A 9,952-nucleotide genomic window follows, 5' to 3' on the forward strand; every position below is an offset into this window, starting at 1 on the left:
GACTCCAAAGGAATCATTAACTTGACCTTTACAGGGAGGACATACATTAAGACATGTGTGAGGTGAGAGTTGGGTCTTAGCAAGAACAGAAGCAGGAAGAAGAGCAAATTAAAAAAAAATAGCTTTTTTTTTCATGGGTTCCCTTCAGTTTCCCTTAGTTTCAGCTGCCTATTTTCACTTCCTTTCCCTTTATAGAGAGCCCTCCAGCCTGACCTCCCGTTCCAGTTATACAGGTTAGTCCTGTAAAGACTAAGAGCCAGGAAAGGAATTTAGCAGAAGCTCCTGAGACTGGTGGCCCTTCGCTTTGCTGTCACTTCTAATTCCTCCTACTTTCCGGGGCTCTATAACCAGGCTCTGCCTCCTTCAGGCCTTCCCATGCCATGTCCTTTGTGGAAGTATTCTGGAACCCCGCCACAAGGAATTCATGTTCCCTGGATATCAACAGATCTAAATTATAAAGCCCTTTCGTTGGGAATCAAATCTCCTTGATACAAAGAATTAAATTTAGTTGGGAAGAGGGGGGGAGTTCCTTGTTATTCAGGCAATAATCCTTGTCTTTGGGGAATGGGAAACAACTGTTTTGTCTTTCAGATCTCTACAAAACCAAAAATGTGGTTCTAGAAACAGTCCAAAGCTCATCTCAAAATGCTTGTAGATACTGTAAAATATCAGAATGTTGGAAAAAGAATTGTCTTACATTTAAGGAAAGGAAAAATTAAAGAGTAATTACTCTAGACCTCTGGTAATAAGCAAATATATCTCAAAATTCTTGGAAGAAAATTAGTATATTCTCTGTACCTCTGTAATGTAGAATTTCTACCCCCTCTTCTCTAGGACTTAAGAGCCATTCCTTGAAATGCAAACACTAGGGAGATGTTTCTCATTTTAGAAGAAAAAAAAAGGCAGGGGAGTAGGAAGGTATTTAGAGATTAGGCTGATGAAAAATCTCAGGGGCGCCTGGGTGGCTCAGTCAGTTAAGCATTTGCCCTCTGCTCAGGTCATGATCCTAGAGTCCTGGAATTGAGCCTGCATGGGGCTCTCTCTACCCCTCCCCCCTACTCCTGCTTTCTCTCTCTTTCAAAGAAAGAAAGAGAGAAAGAAAGAGAAAGAAAGAAAAACCTTAAATTTCTTCTCCACAAATGTTACTTGGAAAAGCTTTAGCCATCTGAGCAAAGTGGACTTATTCCAACTGCCAAAAAACAAAGCAAAAAACATTGGATCCGACTATTCCTTTGTAAACTAGTGAGCTTTGTGTTGTGTCTGACTCATGGCTAAAATTTCAAGGCAATAACTGTGGAGGGTCTCTATTATGTCTGTATGTGTATGTCTCTCTCTCTCTCTCTCTCTAGTGTATGTATATATATATATATATATATAGTGTGTATGTGTGTGTTTGTGTATAATTAGACGTGTTATATTTTTCTACCTCCAGATCATGTTGCCAAAATTAATTTGTAAAGAGCTCTATTTAACTGGCTTAAACTGAAGTGCTTATAGATTAAATATTCCTAAAGTTCTCAGAAATATAACAAACTGACCCAAATGCTTTTCATGTTTATGTGATCTGGAAATATATTTGGTATTAGAGCTAGTTTAAGTTCATTGGTTTAATTAAAGTAGACATGTCCTTAGAGTTACCAGCATTGAACATAATGCAGACATACAACTTTTATTCTGTCTGGGTTTACTAGTCAAATAAGTTTATGTTACATCTCTGTTTTGAAATTTGTCAGGAAGAAAGAGTTTGGGATGATGGCAGACTTTGTCTAATGCCTCATGAAGTTTTCATGGAAAGTCTAAATGCAATTTTTGGGAGCAAGTGATTTAGACAGATGTAAGTGGGATAAGAGTCTTGAGGTGAACTTGTTAGCAATAATTATATTGTATGGTATGTATCTTTAAAAATAGCTTTTGTTAACCTTAAAAGTTAAACTGCCAGTTATTTTACCAGCAAAAGATGGGTTTATTCAGGAATACCAGAGAATTGCAATCTGGGACAAGCAAGCTGGGGGAAACCATCGATAAGTCTGCCAAAAAAAGGAGAGGCATGCTTTTTTAGAAGAAAGTGGGAAGTTGGCCTGGGTGGCCCAGTTGGTTAAGTGTCTGCCTTCCGCTGGGGTCATGATCCCACGGTCCTGGGATGGAGTCCCACGTTGGGCTCTCCGCTGAGCGGCGGAGCCTGCTTCTCCTTCTATTCTTCCCCCCTGCTTGTGCTCTCACTCTCTCTTGCAAATAAATAAATAAATAAATAAATAAATAAATAAATAATTTTTTTTTTTAAAAAAAGAAGAAAATGGGAAGTTGGGAAGGCTATTATCAACAAAAAGTCCATTGGAGTAAACTGGGAGCTAGAGATATAGCGGCTTTTCATTGGCTGAGTTGTGACCATCTCCCATTGGCTGGGCTGTTGCTGGGGGGATGAGGAAAGCCTTTTTCCTTCCTGCTGGGATAGTAAAGTAGTATCTAAGGTAACATCCATGCGCAAGGTCTGTGTCTGGTTGGTTTGCAATTGAGGATGAGTGGAGAGGCATGGGAGCTCCCCCTGCCGAACCTCCCAACTCAATTTTAGTGAGGTTTCTCTTAATAAATTTTCACATTTTTTCCTTTTGATTGAGATCTTTTTTTGAAAGTATTGGTGATCAGTAGTCAGGTTATTTAAAAAAAAATTAATTTATTTTTTGTGTGTGAGAGAGTGAGGGAGAGCGAGCACGAGTGGGGGTAGGGGCAGAGGGAGAAGCAGATTCCCTGCTGAGCAGGGAGCCTGATGCCGTACTCCATCCCAGAACCCTGGGATCATGACCTGAGCGGAAGACAGACGCTTAACCAACTGAGCCACCCAGGTACCCAGTCAGGTTCTTTATATTAGTGGTTTTGTACCTCAGTGCCAGGATGAACCTTTGCTGGTTGTTATGTCCAACCTATGTCAGAGGAAAGTGCTTAGCAGTTGGAAACCACTTAAGGTTGTATTTGAGTAACAAGGAAGGTTAAGAGGAAGAAGCCTTAGGTACTTCTCACCTAAAGTCTTTTTCTCAGGTTACAAGTATTGGGGATCATCTTGAAACACTGAGCTAGTATCACCATACAGTGTAAATCTTAAAAAAAATCAACAGGCAACAAAATGTGACACTTAAAATAATTTTGCGAAACAGAAGAAGTAACAGAACAATTCAAAATTGTACAATGGTTTTAAACCAGGACTCTAGCTGTGAAAGCAACCAACTGAAATATTTATTGGCACTTATTCAGACACGGAGGAGAACGGTTTTCCCTATAAAGGCAAACCTGGCATCCCAAAGAAAGCTCTAAGAGCAATGATGAAAGCAGAATGGTGAATACAGCAAGAACACGCTGGAAGAATTAACCGAGTGCATGTGGGAAGATACAGTGTAGGTATAAATAGGAAGCAATAGCTGATGAACTTCTGGTAAGAGAGCAACATTTCAAAGATATTTTAAAACAGTATTGCTATTTCAAAAGAACTATTTGGGAAAAAATGTGTTATGGATAATAGAACGTGTAAGTTTACAAATTCAGAGACAATACATTTGGATAAGAATCCAAAGCCAGTTAATAGTACAGATGAAAGAAGACTTTTGTGAATTCAGAATGTTCTAAGCTTTTGGAAAAAGCAAGTGAAAAATTAACTTGTTTTGAGATCAACATGAGGCCATTTCCAAATCTCATAAACAAAAGAAAGAGTTTCTTGGGGCACTTGGCTGGCTCAGTTGGGAGAACATGTGACTCTTGGTCTCAGGGTTTTAAGTACAAACCCCACATTGGGTGTAGAGCTTACTTTAAAAAAGAAACAAAAGAAGAGGTTCCCCCTTTCACGAGGGCTTGGGAAACACAGACAAGGGTCCTGCCTTTCCATGAAAGAGAAGCGGAAGCAACAGTGAGAAAAAGGCCTGGTCTGAACATCTTGAGAAAGCTGCCTCATCAGATGTCATCTGCTTCAGTTCCAGGAAATCCTTACTTTCAGGTCAGCAGGTGGGGTGCGAGTTCAGTCAGGGTTTGGTGCTTTCTTTACACGTGTCATGTGAATCCACGAGTCTATTCCCTGGAGTTTGGCAGCACAAATTTGGTTAACAGTTCCTGGTAAAGGCCTTTCCGGTGACGTTGAAGTGTCTTTCAAGAGATGTCTTTTTCAACACGCAATATTTCCAGGTTGCAAGGCGTGATGCTTGTCATCATCTCCCAAGAGTGTGCTGTAAAAATATTGCTCTGCCAAAGCATGGTTATTTTTTATAGGTGGAACTGGGTCTTCATGCTAGTGAAGTCTATCTCCTTTTATTAACTATGGATAAAAGGAGGCAGTTGCCAGGTATACTGGATGTCCTGTGACTTTCTCAAAGGCTGAGAGTCCACATGTTCCAAGGGGGGTGAATTTGAGATTTTTTTTTTTTAAGATTTTTATTTATTTATTTGACAGAGACAGACAGCCAGCAAGAGAGAACACAAGTAGGGGAAGTGGGAGAGGAAGAAGCAGGCTTCTAGCGGAGGAGCCTGATGTGGGGCTCGATCCCGGAACACCAGGATCACGCCCTGAGCAGAAGGCAGATGCTTAACAACTGTGCCACCCAGACGCCCCAAGATTTAGAGGACCAGTAGGAACGCTTTAGTCCACAGTATGTGTGTGTGGGTGGGGGGTTCTGCAAATTTTTGCCGATTGAGTCTTAATAATGCTGTTAGTGCATTTGACTAACTCTGAGGACTGAGGATGGCATGTGCAATGAAAGTGCTGTGAAGGTAGCACAGACTTGTCAAAGCACCTGACCAGTCAGTGGGTTCCCTGATCACTATGTGGTCTGAGAGTGGCTCCCCGGGTAGGGATAATCTTTTCTAAAGACTTTTAGCCACAGAAGAGGTACTGGCCTATCTAAAAACAAAAATCTTCACTCCAGTGATAAAACACACAAACCATGACTAAAACATATTTGTATCCATGAGATGGGGGAACTGCATGAAATCCATATGCCAAAACTCAAATGGTCCATTGGGCAATTTAAAATACCCAGGGGTGGGGCGCCTGGGTAGCGCAGTCGTTAAAGCGTCTGCCTTTGGCTCAGGGCGTGATCCCGGCGTACTGGGATCGAGTCCCACATCGGGCTCCTCCGCTATGAGCCTGCTTCTTCCTCTCCCACTCCCCCTGCTGTGTTCCCTCTCTCGCTGGCTGTCTCTCTCTGTCAAATAAATAAATAAAAAATCTTTAAAAAAAAAAAATACCCAGGGGTGCTATGGACAGATTTCCTAAGAATGTACTTTGGACAGGTGGACAAGCAAAGGTAGGTACTTTTTGTGGTCTTATTAGCTTTTCTAACCAACACTGATTCATGAGTGTTATAATTTTGTCTGCAGACCAATGGTTTTAGGCATGTATAGTTGTAAGTATTGGGGATCTTAGGATTTCTGGTAGAGCCAGATTGGTATTTGGATAGTTCTTCATTTTTATTGAACCAACAATTATTAGATTTCTGTTACTGTTTTTCCTTTCTGGGGCCAATTGCTGGGCAGCTGTGGTCAGTTTGTCCAAATTATCATTTAGGGGAACATCCTCTTGTACTGTGACAGAGGCTTGGCTCTTGGTTTCCTTGAGAGCAGCATTTTTAGTGGAAATATCAGTGAGTTGGATTACTCTGGCTTCCAGGGAGTTAAGTCTGGAGTGTCCATGACCTTAATAATAGCTACAGCCACTGACAGAAGTATGGCACCTAATAAATTTTGGACATAGGAGCCATTTTTAATCTTATTCCCATTGGAGGTAAGGAAATCTCATGTCCATAATATTCCAAAATCATGAGCTACCCCAAAGGCATACCCACTATCAGTATAAATGTTAGCAGTTTTCCCCTTGGCTAAAGTACAAGCCTGGGTAAGGGCATATAACTCAGCCTTTTGGCTGAAGTGGCCAAGGGTAAAAGTGCTGCATCAATGACTTCAAAGGAAGCTGTAATAGTATCCCCAGCATGATGTTTACCATTTTTATACTTTAAATAAGGATCCTCAGTAAACCATGAAAAATCTGCATTGGTTAGAAAATTTTCTATAAATTACCATGGGGAGTCAAAAGGCAATCTGTCAGTGTTAAGCGGGTATGAGAGGTTTCACCTGGGTGCAAATGTAGCCCTATTCCGATATCGGATGCTCTAAGTATCTAATCTGAGCTTGAACAAGCTGCAATTTTTTTCAGAGACTTTATGTCTCTTTAAGGCCAAAAGTTTTAACAGGTGGGTGTTGCCTCCTGTGATTAGGTTTGAGAAGGGGAGCAGAGAAGCAAATCGTCTATGTATTGTAAGAAGGTAGGTCCTGCAGAAACCTTTATATCCTCCGAATCAGCTTCTACGTTTTGTGAAAAATAAGGACTCTAGAACCCCTGAGCATTACTGTCCAAGCGTATTTCTATCCTTCCCGAGGGAAAGCAAAAAGAAGTTGGCTATCCTTATCAACTGGAATACTAAAAATGCGAGGCACAGATCAATTACAGTGAGAAACCTGCTTTTGTTGGAACTGGATATTAGTAGCACCTGGAGGTTAGGAACAACAGAATGCTAAGAGATAACTGTTATTTATTGCTCAGAGGTTGTGGACAAACCCCATCGTCAGACGTTGGGTTTTCTCACAGGTAAAATAAGAGCATTACAGGGACTAGTGCAGGGAATAATGAGGCCCTGAGCCTTGTAATCTTCTATTATGGGCTTGATGGCCTGAAGGGCTTCTTTACCACAGGGCCTTGATTAATTCTGGGAAGAGGTTTTGAGGGATCTGTTTGAATCTTGATGGGAGGTACACTGTGGATTCTACCAATATCAGTTGAAGATTTTGCCTCTAAAGAGAATGGTAGCTGATCCAATAGGAACAAATGATCTTTGTCCCCAGACTCATGTAGAGTGCCATCAAAGATGGAGCATAGAAAAGATGCTGAAGAGACATTTACCTCTCCTGGTTGGTTATTTTGATTACTACTGTCAGATTCTAGAATTATTTCTCCCTTTTGGAGAAATTCTGGCATGGTGGTTTCTATGAAATCTCAGCCCAGTAAATTAATTGGGATGGAAGAATTAAGGAAAAAACAATGAGCATCTCTCAAAAAGCCTAAGCCAAAGGGAATAGGTTCAGAAACAGGAACCTGTGGAGGTTCAGTAGAGGCTTCCTCTTGGTGAACTGCTTCAGGGCCCTGAGGCAGGGTGACAGCAGTGGAGTGGAGCACAGAGAGCTAGCTCTGGAGTCAATACAGACATTCATTCCCAATCTGAAGACTGGATTCTCTAAGCTGATTCAGAGAAAGGACTGGGAAGAACCCACGTAGGGGCACCTGTATGGCTAAGTCGGTTGAGGGTCTCACTCTTGATTTTGGCTCAGGTGATGATCTCAGGGTTGTGGCATCGAGCCCCGTGTCGGGCTCCATGCTGAACGTGGAGTCTGCTTGAGATTCTTTTTCTCCCTCTTCCCCTCTTCAAATAAGTAAATAAATAAATAAACAAAGTCTTAAAAAAAAAACCCATGTAGTTCTCAGATCCTCATCATTGGGGATTAGGAGGACATTGGAAAGGCTGGCTGGAGGGCTGAAGACACCAAAGTACTTACATTTGTGACAGTCTTTTTCTTGTGTCCTGGCCTTTTGTAATAGCAGCAAAAACTAGAAGGTTTTTGTTTTTGGTTAGGGGCCTTCATTTGCCAGAGTTGAAAATTGAGAATGTTAGTGGTCTTTCTTTTAGGTGAGTCCTCTAGCATGTGAGCAAGCTGGTTTACCATATTAACTAAATCTGGAGTGGGCCATCTCCCATCCTGGTCCTTTTAACTAAAAGAGAAAGATCACCATTCAGCTCATTAATAAACATAGAGTTAAATGCTACCTGGGTGGATTCAACATTTAAAGGAGGATCAGGGGCGCCTGGGTGGCACAGCGGTTAAACATCTGCCTTCGGCTCAGGGCGTGATCCCAGCGTTCTGGGATCGAGCCCCACATCAGGCTTCTCCGCTATGAGCCTGCTTCTTCCTCTCCCACTCCCCCTGCTTGTGTTCCCTCTCTTGCTGGCTGTCTCTATCTCTGTCGAATAAATAAATAAAAATCTTTAATAAAAAAAAAATAAAGGAGGATCAGAACATTCTTTTTTTTTTTTTTTAATGATTTTTTTATTATATTATGTTAGTCACCATATAGTACATCCCCGGTTTCCGATGTAAAGCTCGATGATTCATTAGTTGCGTATAACACCCAGTGCACCATGCAATACGTGCCCTCCTTACTACCCATCACTGGTCTATCCCATTCCCCCACCCCCCTCCCCTCTGAGGCCCTCAGTTTGTTTCTCATAGTCCATAGTCTCTCATGTTTCATTCCCCCTTCTGATTACCCCCCCTTTCTTTATCCCTTTCTTTCCCTACTGATCATCCTAGTTCTTATGTTCCATAGATAAGAGTAATCATATGATAGTTGTCTTTCTCTGCTTGACTTATTTCACTTAGCATTATCTCCTCCAGGCCCGTCCACGTTGCAGCAAATGTTGAGAATTTGTTCTTTCTGATAGCTGAGTAATATTCCATTGTATATATGGACCACAACTTCTTAATCCAGTCATCTGTTGAAGGGCATCTCGGCTCCTTCCACGATTTAGCTATTGTGGACATTGCTGCTATGAACATTGGGGTGCATATGGCCCTTCTCTTCACTACGTCTGTATCTTTGGGGTAAACACCCAGTAGTGCAATGGCTGGATCATAGGGTAGCTCAATTTTTAACTTTTTAAGGGACCTCCACACTGTTTTCCAGGAGGATCAGAACATTCTTAAAAGAATTTAAAACTGATTGTAATAGTCATGAACAGGTCATTAGGCTTCTGTGTGCAAGCCTGAATTTTGTTCCAATCAGCAGGTGGAAAAAGCTCCTATAGTTGATCAGCGGAGATTTCCAGGGAGTGTGCCAAAAGTGAGGGGTTTATTTCTCTAAATCCCCTTTGGGATGTTTCTTTCAGGCTAGTTTCATCCAGTGTTTGGCCGTGTCCTCACCAACAAGCATGTGGACTAAGTAATTTAAATCTGAGAATCCGGTTTGAATAACTGTGTTAAATTCTTCAGCAAATTTATGGAGGTCCTCAGTCACTTTAGGAAACTCCTTAACTATGACCCACAATTTGGCCCTAGTCTAGGCAACATAAGAAATTTGAGATTTATTTAGCTCCTCAGAAGACTTAACTTTAAAAAGGCAGTTTTGCTTGGCTCAGGAGACAAGGGGGTGGGGAAAGATTCAGAGAAGTAAGTTTAGCAGACAAAATAGAGCAAAATGGCCTGGAGGTGGGGCCTGAGCACAAGGTGGCCACCGCCTCTCTGCAGACAAAAAAGATGGAAAAGGGGGGAAAGGGGCCTCAGAAGCCATTTTTGCCTCTTTCAATTGTTTGCCTCAGTCAATTTAGAAATAGTCTTTTGCAAAAAGGCAAACTTAGAATCCTGAAAACATCTGGAAGCCTTGAGGTAGCATTTAATAAAAGTAGACATTCTGGGGCACCTGGGTGGCTCCATAGTTACGATTGGACTCTTGATTTCGGCTTGGGTTATCATCTCGGGGTTGTGAGATTGAGTGGGGTGTTGGGTTCTGTGTTGGGCATAGACCCTGCTTGGGATTCTCTCTCTGTGACGCCCTCTGCCCCTCCCCCACCAAACAAAGGTAAATAAATAAAATATTTAGAAAAATAAAATAGCCATCATATTCAGTTTTTTTTCTTTTCCTTTTCTTTTTTTTTAAGGAACCGTGGCTTTCTAATTTAACTTTGAGTAAAACAAGTGTGGGGAGATCAAAAATTCCCTGTAGTAGCCTTTGAAGTTTTAAATTACTTTTGGTTAAGTCAGTCCACTAGTTATAAATGTGCATACAGAGGGACTAGAGTTTTTAAACATAAAACTGGCCGGACTCCCAGCCAGGGACACGATCAAGGCATTTTGATGACTGGGATCCCATGTC

Source organism: Ursus maritimus, unplaced genomic scaffold (genome assembly GCF_017311325.1).
Source record: "Ursus maritimus isolate PB19 unplaced genomic scaffold, ASM1731132v1 scaffold_13, whole genome shotgun sequence".
NCBI classification, from domain to species: Eukaryota; Metazoa; Chordata; class Mammalia; order Carnivora; family Ursidae; genus Ursus; species Ursus maritimus.